The 18249-nt window shown below is 33.0% G+C and overlaps 1 protein-coding gene across 8 annotated transcripts in view; it reads left to right on the top strand.

The window, feature by feature from the left end:
* AKT3 (AKT serine/threonine kinase 3) overlaps window positions 1-18249 on the top strand; it is a 210645-nt gene that overhangs the window by 44408 nt on the left and 147988 nt on the right. For 3 of the 8 annotated variants that reach the window (XM_031438514.2, XM_064477237.1, XM_064477236.1), the window contains exon 2: window positions 8736-8845. The exons of the other annotated variants lie outside the window; for them this stretch is intronic. The gene's annotated coding sequence lies outside the window, so the exon portion shown is untranslated. The remainder of the gene's footprint in view (window positions 1-8735; window positions 8846-18249) is intronic. 8 annotated transcript variants of the gene reach the window in all.

Raw genomic sequence — 18249 nt, 5'->3', positions numbered from 1 at the left:
AGTCTGATGAATTTTCGACAAGGGTAGCAAGACTATTCAGTAGGGAAGAATAGTCTTCAACAAATGATGCTGGGACAGCTGGATTTCCATATGCTGAAGAATGAATTTGGACCCCTACTTCACTGTGTACAAAAAATAACTCAAAAAATAGGTTAAAGAACTAAACATAAGACCTAAAAATATAAATCTCTTAGAAGAAAACGGGTAAATCTTGATGACCTTGTAAATTGGACCTCATCAGAGTTAAAAACTTGTATGTCAAAGGACACTGTTAGGAAAGTGAAATGATGACCCACAGAACGGGGGGAAATATTTGCAAGTCGTATATCTGATAAAGGTCTAGTACCCAAATTATATCAAGAATTTTTACAACTCAACAATAGAAAGCCAAAATTAAAAATGGGCAAAGGGTCTGAACTGACATTTTCCTAAAGAAGATGCACAAATGACCAATAATACATGAGAAGATGCTCAACATGATTAGCCAGCAGACACATGCAAATCAAAATCATGTGAGGTACCACTTCACACCCATTAGGGTGGCTCTAATCAAAAAGATGGAAAATAAAAAGTGTTGGTGAGGATATGAAGACATTGGAATCCTCATATACTACTGATGGGATTGTAAAATGTTGCTTTGGAAAATGATTTGCCAGTGCCTTGAAGACTTAAACGGTATTACCGTATGACCTAGCAGTTTTTTACCTAGGTATATACTGAAGAGAATTGCAATCATATGTTTATACAAAACTTGTATGTGAATGTTCATAGCAGCATTATTCATAATAGCTCCAAAGTAAAAATAACCCTGATGTCTAATAACTGTTGCGTGGGTAAACAAAATATGGAATAATCCATAAAATTGAATGTTATTTAACCAGAAAAGTAATGAAGTATGCATGCTACAACAGGGAGTAAGGTTAAAAACCTTACGCTAAGTGAAAAAAGTCAGACGCAAAAGGAGACGTGTTATATGATTCGATTTATATGAAATGTCCAGACTAGACAAAATGCATAGAGACAGAAAGCAGTGTGAGGGCTAAGGGGACGAAGGAAGAGGGTGACTGCTAATGACTGCTGATGGGTTCAGAATTTCCTTTTAGGGTGATAAAAAGTACTGAAATTAGTGGTGATGGTTATACAAGCTTGTGAATATACTAAAACCCCAAACTGTACACTTTACAATGATAGTTTTTATGGTATGTGAATTGTATCTCAATAAAAAATTTTTTTGTAAGTCATGGTCCTTTACTTCAGGTGCTAAAATGAACTGTTTATGTGATAGGGATAATAAAGGGTTCTATGGGAGGATTCTGTCCTGTTGTGTGGGGTTGGGGGTCAGACTCTTGGAATAAGTAACATTTGAATGGAGATCTGAAGAATGAATTGGAGTTACTCAGATGAAAAGACTGGTATAATGGAAATTAGGAAACGGGAGAATATATCAGAATAAGCACGTTAGGGCCAATTTCTGTTCTAACAAGTATTGGCTCCTACATCTGTCACTATGTAAGACTGTCAAAGACCTTTTGCCTTAAATAATTTAATTATCCTGTAGTGTTTACATCACATGTCTCTTATTGGAATCAAGCTCTTCAGTGACTAAGATTGGATTTTATTCATGCTGGGACCATAGTACATGAGGCATTGTAACATTCATTAAATGTTAATTGGATTGAATTGAACTTCTAATCTCATTACCTACTATATTCCTGCAATGTCTACTTAAAGTCTTGTCTTTCCTTTGCAGTGCATCCTATATAAAGTACTCTTAACCCTTTGAGAATCCAGTAAAAGCAGTAGACACTCTTATTATCAGTGTGCCCTGTAAATTTCCATCATGGAACTTATTGCAATCTATTACTGTCTATCTTCTTTTTTATTATGGTTTTTCCCCCAGAATGTATTTTCTATGATGGTAGGGACCTTGTCAGTCTTATACATTTTTGTGTCCTTTAATATAACCTTGTGAATGGTAGGTTCTTAATACTTAATTGAAGATGAATAGGTATGCTCCCTTCTTAGTTGAGAGTAGTGTATTTATTTATAATACAAGTAATTTTATAACAGTAACAAGCCTTAGACTTTGAATCTTTGTTTTATTGTTAGCAGACTGATCTTTCTAAAGCAGTACTTTTATTAGTGAAAAGTCTAGTCAAACTCTTGTGCCAGACCTGAGAGAGTTTCTAGGACTACAAAAATAAATAACATCATTCCTACTTTTTATGGAATTTTGGGATAAACAGAAAGAAACGCTTAAATTTCCTCAAGGAGGTCAAGGAAAGCTTCCTAGAGGACATCTGGTATCTCTAAAGTTTTTTCAGCTCAAAAATTGTATAATTCATAGATGCCATTTTCCTTTGCAGTGGCAAAAGCTTGGATAGCTGCAAAGAAAAGACTGATAGTTACCAGCAGGATATGCTTGACTCTTCCTGTGGCTGCCCTCATTCTAATTAACTTGAGTATTTACTTCAACCTAAGTAGTAACTTTGGAATTTAAATCTAATTCCTTACTAGACAGAGATTATTTATAGATTATCCATTATTTTGTTAGATAAAGGAAAGGAGAATTGAGCAGTGTTCTACATGGCTTTACTGAAGCCTGTGCAAGCTTTCATCATTCAAGTTTTGTTTGATTTTTATTTTATTTTATTTTATTTTATTTTATTTTATTTTATTTTATTTTAATTTAATTTTTTGTTAACAAAGGAATCAGGAGATAATTGCGCTAAGCACTACTAATACACTATTATTTTACTTATACTTACTTAAACTACTAATTTACATGCTATGCTTATTTTCTCTCTCATTCCCATTAGAAGGTAAGCCCTATGAGACCAGTATTTTGTCTGTTTTATTCATTGCTCAATAAATATTTGTTGAATGAATACTTAGCAAGTTATTGGTAGCCTTTACAGAGTAGTTTGAATAAAATGGTGGGGATGAAAGTTGGTTTACATGGCTGAGGATAGCCTGAGCTGACTGATTTTAAAATCAGTAGGAATAGTCTTTTTCTCTTTTTAAAAAATTCAATGAGGAATATTTATGAAAATTCCCTTAGTCAGTTTTGTTTCTTTTACTGCTGATAGCTTAAAATCTTTTAAAAATTAACATGTCCTATTAGGTTTCTTTTTTTTGGGAATTATATAAGTTTTATAATTATTAAATTTATTGCCACAAATTATATGATCTCAACTTAGACTTTTTAGATTCTTAGGCAAAATGAAAATGTAAGGTTTCTCCTTTAAGCTAAACACTGCTGTGAAGTGTATCAGTAAATAGTTTTAGACCTTAGATTAATTTTATTTTTAAAAATTACTAAGCAAATGTACACCAAAAGTAAATACATGTGTAAATGACTTTACATTATTTGAAATGCTAGAATTAGACATCTGTCTAATGAATGTTGTTCTAAATGTTGCTGAATGATTAATAGTAATTAAAAGGTTAAATATAAGCTGAAGAAAGCTTTGAATTTTGAAATGTTTGCAACAGCTAGTAATCTGACTGATGCAGACGTTTTTGTCAAAGTTGAAAAAGTTAGAGCTAATTAATTTCTTGGGAGACATATGATGAAATTGTAGGTGTGATAACATATTTGAGTAACATATGGTAGTTATGGGACACCTTTCTAATGATTGAGCAGCCAGTTAAATATAGACTCTTTTTGGTGTTTTTCTTTTATTATCATTCTTTGTTACGGTGTATTTTTAAACTAATTTTGTTTTCTAGAGGTCAGTACCGAGGATTTAACAATTGATATTTAAAATTTTGATATGAACACATTGCTCTATACTAAACTGGCATAAATTTACTAAAAAATTTTCTTGAAAATACAGCCATTTTTTCCCTCAGCATACCCATGTGTTATACTCATCATTAAATAAATCCAGTGTATGGGGTATTATTTTCTCAGTATTGTTTAACTTTACATTTAGTAAACCTTGTTTAACTCAGATTACCTCTGAATGAAGACCCCTTAAAATATGTGATTACCTTTGATAAACAGCATTTATAGATACATATTTTTAAAATTTAGCTGTATTTTTCTCTCATAAAGATTCACTATTTGCATTTTGACTGATTTCCTTCCTTCCAATCTTAACTTTCTGAACGCTGCTTGATTATGACAACAAATTAAAAAAGGAATTAATTCTGTTATTAAAATAGTATCTAGCACCTTGGTAGAGGAAATTTTGAGTTAAGGATTTTGCAATAGAGGCAATTTAAGTAGTGACTTACAGTTTGTTTTCATTTTTTTAAGTTGAATTTTTACCAACATTTATATGACTGTAATCTAGTGTATAAATCTGAAGTTTTCTGTCATTCACAAATATGCACAAGAAATCAGTTCAGGGTAAACATGCTTCGGCCGTGCTGCAGAGCCGGCCCCCAGGGGTGTTCACGCTCACTCTGCTTAGTCTCAGTGTTCTTCTGATGAGGCTGATGAAGTGAAAACTAAATGTGAAGACTATGCTTTTCTGAGTTCTCTATTAAAACAAAATTAGTATTTGTGTCTAAAATGAAATAAACTGAAAGGGAATATAATTTTAAACCTTAAAGGAAAGGTGATGTGTAAATTCTAGAATTATCAAGGATATAAATGTAACACTTCTTTGGTTTCTAATCTAGAAACTATTCGGAATATTACTGTATTTTTTAATATTCTTACCTAAAGAGTTACCAAATGCATTTGGGATGATCTAACATGTCTAGAAGCCTCCCAAATTGATTTACTAAACCTTTTTTTTTATATCACCACAATTGCTTTCGTTTAAATTTGAGTATCCTACAAAGATTTTGGTATGGACATCTGTTCTGTGAGTTCTTCCTTATTCTGAATGTGCTGCAGAATTTTCATTGTCAGTTGATGGTGCTTTTTTAGCTCATGGTGACAAAGACAAATACCCATTAAGGACTGCTGGATCATTTTGATCCAGGTGGTCTCTGAACTTAAGCCTAAAGTTAAATAATAAAGGTGAACTTTCAAGTGATTCACAGTAAAGCAGTAACTCTTTCACACATTTAATAAAATTTGTAAAATTTGGATTATGTCCTATTTATCTGTGAGTACTGAGTTTTAAATATAGCAGAATTTTCTGGAATATAGCATACCACTTTGAAAAATGACTTTAGAGATTTTTTCTGGGGCTATAGATTTGACATAATTTAATTGGTAAGATTGTTACAGTGATTAGATTCTCCAGAAAGAAAATCTTAATGAATAGCCTGTTCACTTTTTATGAGAGTTTCAGTAGAGTAAAATGATGGTTTAAAAATTTAACTGGTTTTATTAATTATCAACAATAATAAAGTAAACATAAAATTGGATCATTTTTCTTCATTAAAGTAATCCATATAACTATGTAGCTAGTAGGCAATATTTAATAAGAATGGAGAGATGATTTTTCATTCAGTTGGAAAACTTGATATTTGATTTGATTTCATAGTTGAGTAATTATACTTAGAAATAGCATTTTTTGCTTTTATAAGTTGCTAAAATATTTTTTATTCAGGTAAGTCTGTCTTTATGTCATAAAGTAAATGACAGATACCAAATCTATAAGCCTGCATGAAAATTCATTATAAAACTTGGCCCTAATCCTGAAGGCTATGGTTGATTCTAGAAATGTTTCTGGAACAGTGGGTGAATGATTTTGGAAGGTGAGATTTACATTTTAAATACAATGTCAACAGTCTTTACTTTGCCTTGCATAATCTGTATTGCCAGATGTGCTAAGGTCAGTGTTTTAACCATTCACATATCTTATTTTCTAAAATTACTTGATAAGTCTTGAAGGGACTTGTGATTGAAACGAAGATTTTGAAAGAAAGTATGTTGAGTCTTTATAGTTTGGAAAACAGTCCATTTTGTGGAGCATGGTGCACTCTGTCAAATAGAAACTTTTTATTTTTTATTTTTTTGGATGTTTTCATAGCCATCTGTAGAGGGTGGGATCATTGATTATACTTAAGTCAGATAAAAAGATAATTTTGATACTATCTTTCCTTCTCTAAATACTTTGTTTCTGTGAAATGGTGTGTTAGCTTGATCACATCATCTCAAAATGAGTTTCATGGTTGGCAATTAAAATTAGGTATAGTAAGTTCATTGTTTATCATTTTGTTTTAGTATTTTCTGTTGACATGAAAAATTTTAAGAACAGATGATCAGCAATCTAGCCTGAGAATAAATGTTTTATAAATGTCTTTAGGAATGAAAGATTAATTTTAATAAATATATTTAAAATCTATCCATTTCACTTAATTTAGTCACTAAATAAGTGCCAAAGCATCTCAAACTCAGATTTACTACGAAGATATTAAACTTATTCTTCAGAAACTTGGGGGAAACTGTAGATGCTTTATTCATTTATAATTACCAAGTATACTAAGAAAAACGTTATTTTGACTTTTAGAAACTATCTTAGTGTCATAATTTCTTATGAGATGTTGGATTTGGATTAGTTCAGGTAACAAGAAAGATTCCGAGATTAAGGAATCAAAATTCTATGCATTTTGGCTTCAACAATGAAATACTTGTATTTCTTAAATGTGTGTGTGTGTGTATATATATATATTACTATATTCTTTAAAATATGTTCATATTTTTTTCTTTGAAAAAATTGTCTTTCATGGTTGCAGCATTTGCTATAGTTGTTATAAGATTGAATAAATGTTCTGTTAGGTATATTTCTTATATTTAACTAAGACGTGACCTTCAGATTAGTAATATCAGAAATAAACTGATTTAAAAAATAATGAAACCTGAAAGTTGGAACAAGCTTTTGAATTTTTTATTGTTTTTTTTTTTCTTTAAAAAAATTTGTAAAGTAAATCTTGAGCCTTCATACTGTTTTGGAAAGATACGGTATGTAATTGACTTCTTAATTTAGCTTTCACTTAGGTTTTTTATTGTATTCTATAATATGTGACTGGCTATTGTGAAGAAGTTAAATTTGATTAATGTTACCCTCTTATCAAAACTGTCTTTGTCCTTATTCTGTTTTCTAGCAATAACTCCAGAGATCCTATTGAAACTTAAGTCACATGATGTGGCTTCTCTGCTCAGAAACCTCCTGTGACTTCCCATCTCACTCAGAGTAAAAGCCAGAGTCCCTTCTGGGGTCTTCAAGGCTCTAGATGATCCCGAGCTCCTCATTACCTCTTGGACCGTATTCCTGCTAGTCCCTCCCTTGTGCCTCCGCTCTTCATGCTCTAACCATTCCAACTTTTTTGTGTTCCTGGAACATGTGAGGCATGTTCTCATCTCAAAGTCTTGCTATTCTCTATGTCAAGAAAGCTCTCCCCCGACCCTCCCAATATCTACCTGTAACTTCCTCATATTTTCAATTTTCCTTAAAATTCACTTTTTCAATGACAGCTATCATTGGTTACCTTCTCTAAAATTTTAGCTTCCCCACCCCCTCCAAACTCTTTATATTCCCTCCTGTTTTGTGTTTTAGTCCTTAGACTTACCAGAATTTAGCATGGTATATACTCATTTCTCCCCCATCAAAATATAAATTTCATAAAAACAGTGATTTTTGTCCACTTCTTCCTACTATGTTCCCAGTGCCTGTCCTAAACTGGGCACTCAATATTTGTTGAGTGAATAATGAATGAAATTTATTACTAGAACCTATTTAATAAAGAGCTTTACTTACAGATAAATCTATATCAGAATCCAAAGAGGGAATACAAATGTAGAAACCTTCATATTTTATTTATTTTTATTTATATTTTGAACTAATTTCAAACTTACAGAAAAGTTGAAAGAATAATAACTCAGAGCCTTTTTTTCTGACCCATTGGAGTGTGAGATGCTCCATTACCCCAGAATACTTTGATGAATTTTTCTTACAAATAAGGACATGCTCCAGCATGAGAAGAGTATAATTATTAAGTTAAGAAATTAATATTGATATATCAGTCACTACCATCCAATCCTCAGGCCCCATGCAGATTTTGGCACTTCACCCAATAATGTCTTTTATTGAAAAATTCTACTCTGGGGTCTTGCGTTTGGTTGTTAGGAGGTCTCTCTTTTAATCTGGAATGGTTCCACAGTCTTTACTTCTATGACCTTGATGATTTTGAAGATTACATGCTAATTATTCTGTACAACATCCCTCTATTTCTGGTTGTCTGATGTTTCTTCATGATTAGATTCAGGTTGTACATTTTTGGCAGCAATATCACAGAAGTGTTGCTCTGTTTTTGTTGTATCATCTTAGGAGGTGTTCAGTTTTGTTTTATCCTCTTACTCAGTGTCTGCAGATTCTTAACTCCTTTGGTCATGCCTAATGACTGAAGGAAGAATAAAAGTGCCTTCACATTTTAATGCATACTATGGAGTTCTGTAGCCTCATGCTGTGCGTTTTTAGGTGAAATTGTTTTATAATAAGGGCTTGTTTTAGTGTGTTAGTAACTATCTTTGATAAGATTAAGATTTTTATTCTGGTCTTTATGAACATTGTTTGTTATATCTTGAACTTAACCTAACGGCTAACCTACAGCAAAACTTGTTATAATAAAATTATACTGTACTTCATAAGAAGATGGTTTGGAGAATCCTGAGAATTTTTTTTTATAATTTAATAATTCTAATAACATGGAGAACATAAAATTTAGTTAATAAGACTATTTTTAGCTCTTTTGCCAGCTAATCTATCAATATATTAGTAATTGGAACATTTCAAAGATTTACTTATACTTTAACCTTTAATTTCTAGTCTCTCATGTGGGTTTGCAGATGTGACAAAAGGCAGGCAAGGACCAAGAAGGAGCCAGTATGAGAAGAATTAGTAAAGGGTCTTGAGTGATGCATTTATTCATTAATTTGGTAAGTATTTATTGACTATCTTATACACATCAAACACTTTTTCTGGGAAGATTGTAAGTCAAAATAGGCAAGGTTTTTGCCCTCATTGAATAGTTTCTCAACCTCAGCCCTCTTGGAGCAGATAATTCTTCTTTGTTGTAGGAGGCTGTATTATGCATTGTAAGATGCTTAGCAGCATCCCTGGTTTCTACCCACTAGATACCAGCAGCCAGCGTCTACCCTCCCCTACTCTCTGCACCTGGCAATAACCAAAAATGTCTCCAGACACTGCCAAATGGGGCAGGGAGCAGAATCATCACTCCTGGTTGAGTGTTACTGATTACAGAACTTAAAATCAAGTGTAGACACAGATATTAAACAGCTAATCATTCAAATATATATATATATTTATTATAAATATAAATATTTGTATATATTCAATTATATATATAATTACCAACTGTGATAAATGCTAATTAAGTGAAGTACAGAGAGCCGTGAGACTATAATCAAGAAAATATACTGAATTTGGAGTTTAGTCAAACTGATAAAAGTTTTTATTGCTTATATATTTGGTACTTGATGTAAGGAAAGAAATTTAAGACATGGTCTTTTACTTCAAGTGTAGGCTGACTATATAATATATCTACAAAACAGGAGGCTTTTAAGAGTATATAAGGATATGTTATTAATAACCAAGTTGGAGCAACAGGTAGAATGAGACAAATCCTACATAAGAACTTCCATAATCTACTTCCAAGCTTCCATAATCTACTAAGGGAAAAAGACCAATATGTGAAACACATAGAGAATAATTCAAGGCAATATATCAATTAAGTGCTTAACTTTGTCACATTATTAGTACAAGAGGTGGTTCATTGTTATTTCTTCATTTTGACTTTATAGAAGGCTTCATGGAGAAAGGTGGGATTCCAAGTCTTCAGCTTACTTCTTGAGGTTCTAACATGACTCATTTGTTACTATTCAGTTCTTACACTCTGCTAGGTAACTTCCTAATCTGTTGAAGAGTTTGAACTTGATTGTAGCAGACAATAGAGAACTACTGGAGAGTTTGATGAGGAATGTAATGTGATGAAATGGTTGCCTCTTCTGAAAGAAACTGTTTCTTTCTATACCAACTTTGATAGTATCAGTATTGGGTTATAACAGAACAATATTATGTAACTATCAAGTATATATACTAGAAGAAAATTTTTTCTTAAACCAAATAAGTATCTATAAATCTCTTATAAACAACGGATTTCCTAGGATCATTCTTATACCAACTTAATATCCCCCAATTTTCTTTATTAAACATTGTTTATATTTTAATTTCTTATTCTACTTAAGGCCCTGTAAATTATAACTTTGTTAGTTGCCAGGGTATTTAAAATTTTAAATTACCTTTTAAAAGGTTTAGGCATGTCTTTTCACTTATTTCTTTGAATCTGTTTGCATTCTTTTTGTTGCCTTGCTGAGATCAGATATTGGGAAGATCATAAACTTTGAAATATGGAGCATTTGGGGAAGATAAGGCAGATAAAGATGGTACAATATGATGGAAGAAGCATGAAAATTTGAAACTGATAGAAATGAGCAGGATGTGGGAGGAAAGTATGTATTGGAAAAGGAGGCAGGAATTATGCCGAAGGTACGCTTGCCCATTGCAAGTATTTGTTTACTGCCAATTCTGTTCCTAGCAAGAGGGCTAAAAACTTTCACTTCCTCTTCCCCACCCTTCCATTCCAAGGACCTTGATTTAAGGCTGGCTTAGCTGGTACCGATTAGTACTATTTAACCAAGTTAAATAGACCTTTGTGACTACATTCTCAACTTCAACAACTATTTATAGTAGTGTTCTCTGCTACAAAGCATCCAGAGTACCCAAAAGCTACCAGTGAACTTAGAGTTGAGACCACTTAGAAACCAGGGGGTTACCTGCAAAGTATTTCTGTTATTTAAAAGTTTAAAGTCTATTGAGTTTGAAAAAAATAAAAAATTGAAAACAGCTAATCTAATACTTGTGTATAATTGAAATGAGGTTTTTTAGGAAATTAAATTTGGCAAGTAATTAATCCTTAATAAGGAATAATTGTTTTATCTATTTTAGGGAAAATTAATTTAACAAACATATCATTATGTGAGATTTAGGCAGTGAACATGGGCAGTACATAATTTTTGCAATATTTATAGCATCAACCACAAAAAAGCTGAATTAAAATCAAATACAAAGAACGTTCATTTCAGAATCAAAGCTATTCATAAAACAATGGTCATGGTCACTATGATTGATTCAGTATTTCAGAACTATTTGAAATGCTATACCATGTCACTTTACTAGATACACCTTTCAGGTGCTTATGTGCTTGATACTGGATAAGTATCACTTTCTTTATACCTTCGAGTATTGAGTAGAATTTTTTTTTTCTTAGTTGAAAATGTTCTCTCATTTGGTGACTTCTGGTTTTGTACTAAAAGTAAGGAAGCTTGTAGTGATGTTAAATAATAAAACAGAGGCTGTCCAGCAAGCACTGTTGCAGACCCTGTACACAGAGGTAGGCCTGGCCCAGCAGCCGGCTATGATCAGCCAGCCAGGCTTCTCTTGGTGAGCTCTCTCACCTTTCCCTGGAGCCCGTGGAGTTTGGGTTGGATGGAATATCAACGTGAACGGCAGACCGGCTTAGGCAGTTTCAGACCCCAGGGATGAAATTCCTAGAGACTGTCCAACCTCCTGATACTCCCTGGGTATCTAGGAGCTTAGCCCTTACTATCTGTGTGGGTCCTGCTTTTCTGTGTCCCCCAAACCCTTTTTCTTCTCTGTGGGCTGGGTGCTGTCACAGTTCTTGCATGTGTATCTCAAGCCTATTCCTGTAGACAAAATTTCATTCTGCAATAAATGCATCTATCTTCTCCATTTTGCATTTGTCGGAGTCCCTGTACCTCTCAGATCAAAACACCTCTCCCTTCAACAGTGGACTAGATTTGCCAAAACCCTTTAGAACATGGGCACATAGCAGAATATCCTATTTTTCTTTTGATTAGACTGAGGATGAAAACAAAACAACAAAACAAAAACAAAAACTTTTATCATTTTAAAAGATGAATATGGCACTTCTTCCAAAAAAGGGGGAAACGATAGTATATTGTATACATAAAATTTAGATATAATTACATTTCTTAGAGTTTTTCTCATTTAAGTTTTCTTGATACTTAAATCCAAAGTCAAGCATTTGGTAGAAAAGTTCATCTTACTTATCATTGCCTTGGGTACACTTTAAAAAGTCTGTCACATGAATGGGTCTTTGTACATACCAAAACTTGTCTTGTGGCAGATGTCTTCACATTATAGAAGTTGCATAGATACTTAAAATGTGTTGTTCTTCATGATTCTGTAGTGATAATTTTCTAGAAGTTTCTTCCCTTTAGTAGTCTTTCTTTGACAAACATTAAAAAAAAAAGTGTGTCTGCTTTCATGTAAATTCAAGTTGCAAAATATTATAGAGCAATTTTCACAAGTAAATTGGATCAGATAGCTTGGAATTAATCTTTTTTTCCAAAACATTATCTCCTTTCCTATATGGATTTATAACCTAACAGTGTGAATACCAGTAACTAAAACAAAGGAAGTCAGATTTCTTTTTTAAAAAATGATTTTAAAGTATGATTCTATTGTTTCTTAGCAGTAAACTGACTAGTTATTCAAGTATTACACAGCCTTAATCAACAGTGCTTACTAAGAACTGCATATATAAAGAGTAGTATGTTTAGAAATAACCCCAGTTGGAAGACAAGGGCATTGAGCTTGCTATCTTTGTAAAGTACTCTGTGTGTGTGTGTGTGTGTGTGTGTGTGTGTGTGTGTGTGAGTGAGAGAGAGAGAGTGAGTGCGCGCGCACGCACACGTGCAAGGTAGGCAGACAGAGACAAAGACGGAGAGAGAGAGGGAAGGAGGAGGGTGGGGTGGGGTTGCATATATTAGTTGCAAGTAAACATGATGAAATTAAAAAGACTTGGGACTCATCTAAGGATGACATAAAATATATATTAATATAATGTAAAATTTGGTTTATTAGAGACAATTAGACTGGAAATAATTGAGGAAAGTTTTAATAAAGTGGCTTTAAAGCAGTATCTTGAGGGAAGGAGGCAGATTAGCAAAATGTAAATTTCAGCTAAGATCATAGGCAAATTAATTTCCACTTACTAACTGAACCACTTGATTCTTAGAAACAGTACTTTGGCCTCTTTATATTGAAGTATATAGGAAGTCATATTGCATTTAGGCTTTACGAGAAGAAGTAGTCAGGGAAGGAGTTATGAAAGAGATAGAGAATAAAAAGATTGCTGTACTGTAGAAGCCAAATGAGAGCAGTTATCACAACATCATGTAAGGATTTAAGAAGAATGAGACCTGAAAAGAGGTCATTAATGGCCTCATTGTGATGTTCTAGAGATCAGTTTCAATAGAATAATGATGATAAGCAAATTGCAAGGAGCTGAAGAGTGATGGATATTGAGGAAATGGAGAAAGTCACTACAGATTATTCTTTTGAGTTATTTTTTGATAAAGGGAAAGAAAACATTGCAGTAGGTCAAAGATGATGTTTGTTTGGGGTGAGCATGTTCATAGATTATAGGGCCAGAGAATGCAGAGGGAAATTCTGAAGATTCAAGAGAGATACAATCATAGACGTAACGAAATTTTACAGATAACAATGAAAATGGGACACGAGCAAGGGTAGCCCTTGAAATGGAGGATGTATATGTCCTCCTTTGAAATAGGAAGTATTCCAAATAAAGAGACTTTCAAATGGAGAATTGGGAAGTTGAGATTATTTATATTCAGAAGTTTCCACATCTTCTAAGAAGTAAGATTTTTATAGAGTGAGAGAGATGGTGTATGGAGGAGAGAGGTTTGAATAAGGTACAGAAGATGTCTGCTTTTGGTAAATGATCATCTGTCAAGTCAGATTGATAGATGATTAAGTGAACTAGAGATGAGTTAAATAATTTCCCAGGGTTACATGAATTACAGGCTTTGGCTTAGCTTCATAATTTAATATACCAGAACAATTACACAGAAAATAGATCGGATAGTATACCTAGGGTGGAGATTGATAAAGTGTGTGTAATGAAAGCAAAGTAGATGAGAAAAATACAGACTGACCAAGGATTCCATAGAGAATCAGACAATTGAGTGAGGGTAGAAGGGAGGAGCTTGTAGACAGGGAAACTGAGAAGAGAATGAAGGACTAGAAATGATTAAGGAAAAGGAAGGATTGGAAGTGCAGTGGGAGTAGGGAAATTGGAATATTAGCTTAAAATAATAAAGTAGTTTATTCCGGCAGCAGTATTTGAGTGCCCACTATTTGCTGGGCACTGTTCTTTGTAGTTTCTTATTTGTTACAAGAAATGAAGTACCAAATAAGTATTGTTCAGCAGACTGCCACTAGATGTCACTCTGATTCATATGGCAAGGCTAACCTTGACATTCCTCAAGATAAGGGCTTTGAAAGTCAGACTTCAATAAACAGGCAATCCTTATGAGTTTATGCAGATTGATTTATTATTATACAGGTATCTTGTACAACTACATTGAGAGAATACCTCCTTTTTAGAACAAAATCAAACTGTGAAAAGTGTGTCTAATACTGTCGTCGTATTATTGATTTATTTTTACAGTGGTAGTTACACTAAATAGTAGTATTTCTCTAGTGAACTTAAAATTTTTCTGAAGTTCTACATCAAAGTTTGTGCAGTTATTTTCTTTCCTTAATACTGTTTTACTTGTTTGTCTGCTAGATTGGTTCTGGTTTTATAGGGAATAAATGAGTTTTTATAAGCACTAACAAAGCTGCTTTTTTCTAAGTGGTCAAGATTGTGCATGTCTACACCATATCTCTGAGTGTGAAGTTTTGCTTGATGAGACTTTTCTGTTCTCAGCTCTAAGGAAGCACACAGTATCTATCCAGCTCTTTTTAATCTCAGTCTTATTTTCTATCCCAACCAGATAGGATCACCAAGTATAGTTTTGCTTCTTTATCTTCATGTTAAAATAAAGGAGTCACGTTTAGAAAGGTTGTCAGAATTCCTACCTACCCACAAGGTTTACCAACTTAGTTCAAAACCTTTGAACGATTGTGGACAGCTCTGCAATATAAATATTAATCAAGTATGCAAAAAAAAGAGAAACCGACAAACAGAAAACCATGTTGACTTCCCCAGAAACACATATGTAAACGATACACTGGCACACTTTATATGTTATAAGATCTGTTTATGTTTTTATGTTTTCATTTATGTTAATTTTTCCTTCATTAGACTCGGAGAGATTGTTAGAACCATTGGATCTCAATATAAACAACTAGAAGACCATTATAGTAGAAAAAGCATAGAGTTACATTTTCTGCATGTGGTATGTCTAACCATACATCCCAGTGCTTTTTACATGCGTCATTTCATTGCTGACCCTTAGTTAGCATGTGATCCATTATGATCTTGAATAATTTTTAGCCATGTTTGCAAAGCATCTATACTGTGTCTTAACTATGCTGTTTTAAATTTACCTTTTGAATTTTATTGTGTTTATGGACAAAGTCAGTTTATATTTTAAGATAGTTTTCTGTTGTGCTTCCTAGTGTAATATTAATGCTTTCATTTGAAAAGGTACCTGTTTGCTAACATCATTATAATCTATATAAAAGCAGGTATTAATCAGGAAGGCTCTTTGCATCAAGGGGCCAAAAACAGAACTTGTGGCACAGACTTGGTAAGCTGCAAAGAAGGAAACAAATACATTATTTAGAATAACTGGAAACAAGCAGAAGACACAACTGCAACTTGCTTTGAGAATTTTACATAAGACTTTCTCTTGACTGGAAAAAGACTTACTTTTACTTTGGTTCTTAGACCAGATGTTGCCAGGTAATATTTTTGTCTATTAATTGAAGATACCTTCTTTTAATCTCTTCATGTTTCTTGAAAAAAATTTATTTTGCTTTTTGGATAAGTGAACATGACCATTGCATTTACTGAGGTGTACTGGGTAGAATGGTAAAGCAGGAGAGGAGGTCAGTAAAAACTTCCCAGCAGTTGCATCACAATTTTGCTTTCTCAAAATTATGTTGAACTTATCATTATGAATTATAGCCTCTGTGGTTAAAAAAAAAAAAAAAAGTATTCAGCTGTGATGCAGTAATGCTCCATCAATGAAATTCCTCGGGAAACTGTACTTACTTTTTTATTCTTAAATTCACTTTGCCATATTATTTTCAAAATGAAACTTTATGATATTTTTAGTGGTGTATAGGAAGTGTGTTCATCTCTTCATTTGGAGCTTTATAGTGAAAATGTTACACTTTTTAGGAATATATTCCTTTGTTGTGCTGGGAATAATAAGTTTATTTAGATAATGACCATCTACACTCTATCTTTAATCCCTAAAGGCCTTAACCTCCATTAGGAACAAGGGTCAATTTTTGTTTGCTTGAAATAGCTTCCTAGGTGTGTAAAAACTTAGGACATCATTGTTTAAGGGCTCCCATTCTCCCAGTGGAATCACAGCCTAATACAGAAACTTTGCAGCTAGTGGGCTCCCAAAACCCATTTTGATGATTGTTTGTAAACTCAGTTTGGCAGTTTAACAGTTGTTCTTTTCCTGTCCTGGTGCCCCCACCCCACCCATGTTCATGTTCTTCAAGACAGTAAGAATTCTCCAGTGGGAAAAATGCAGGGCTCAGAATTTCTGATGCCATCTTCATCCTCTGTGCCTGATAATTCTTTTCCATTGTAAACGTATTCATGAAGTTTACTGGGGATTTTCAAGGGAAAGATCTTTTTGCCTCTCTTTCTCTTCTCTCTCTCCTTCTCATTTCCTATGTCTTTTCTGATGCCTTACTGTCTTAAACTCATTTCTTAAATTAAAAAAGTAACAGCAGTAAATATCCTAAGGTTATGGGACTCCTTTTCTCAGTAAAGTGTTGGTTTGAGATAGACTGGGAATCAGATATTTAATCTGCAGTTCTGAATATGGCCTAGTTATTAAACTTTGAAGTTTCTTCACTTCTTTATTATGTTGTCTATTGAAAAAATAAGGGTACAGATAACCCAAGGAAATGGCAGTTAATGATTTCACTCCCTGAGAAACTGGTTGACAAGATAATTGTCTCTAAAGTTTTTTGCTTTGCTTTAACTAGCTTTATCCTATTTGCCCAAATAAGCCTTTGTATTAGTATCATTTAGAGAAAAAATGTCACTCAAGATGAATCATATTTAGCTCATTGAAATGTAAATATGGAATATATTTTAAATGAATAATTCAATAGGATGTGACTTAGATATTATGAAAATATTTAACACAGCCACAATTGAGAAGACCTAAAAAGACATGGCTAGGCCAAGTTAGAGATGGGTGTTGAACTACTGAAAAAAATACAGAGAAACATGTTGTAGAATAAAGTACTACCTGTATTTGAATTTAGTAAAATAAGTGTTGAACTAGGGAAATAGAAACAAAGTAAAGTGAAAAAGTGTTTGTGAAAGATCTTTTCAACCTTGGTTCTGCATTAGGAATTTGTGTTTTTGCAGTTTGTTGATACATGTATTAAAATTATGTTCCAGAGTCAATGCAGATTTTCCTAAATTAATTTTTAAAGGTCTACCTAATGCATTTTTTAATTGAGATAAAATTGATACATATCACATTATATTAATTTCAGATATAGCATAATGATTTGATATTTATATATTGTGAAGTGATTACTGTGATAAGTTTCATGCATTGTGTTTTGAAAGGTATTTTTAAGATGAGTACTACTAGTACTGCAGATGCTCATTTTATAAAATTATTGTATGTCTTGAATTTACTAAATCCAACCTCAAAGGCATCTTCTAGGAAATCCCTAGAAGTAGTGAAACCTCCATCAGATGGACAGGAGAATAGTCCAGAGGTAAGAGTAATAAACTCTCATTCTGGAGAGCTGAGTACTAATATGATCTGTTGCCACCTATTTTTCTGACCTTGGGCAAATTACTTTACCTTTTTTTGTAAAATGAGAGAGACTGACGTAAATCATCTCGAAAATCCCTACATGTTTTAGTATGGTATGATATTTTAAAATTAATGTTTTTGGTGTCATATTTCATTTTATTATATAGATATACCCCATGCTTCTGTTTTAGAACTGAGATCTTTAACAAGATCATTAGAAGAAATCTTAAAACTTCCCCCATTACTTATGAAAGAAACTTTTTGAGAATTAATAAACATATATTTTAATAAGGACTAATAAGTATAGCTATCGTAAATGAGATGAGACAAGGATAGCCATTACATGGAGACAAGAATAGCCATTTCAAAAATTACCACTGAGCACGGTAAGGAGTATTGGAATAGATGATGGTGTCAAAATATAGTAAATCAAGAGA

The sequence above is a fragment of the Camelus dromedarius genome, chromosome 21 (assembly GCF_036321535.1).
Source record: "Camelus dromedarius isolate mCamDro1 chromosome 21, mCamDro1.pat, whole genome shotgun sequence".
NCBI classification, from domain to species: Eukaryota; Metazoa; Chordata; class Mammalia; order Artiodactyla; family Camelidae; genus Camelus; species Camelus dromedarius.
The sequence above is the reverse complement of the archived record's forward strand: the minus strand, read 5'-3'. Positions and strand labels throughout refer to the sequence as shown.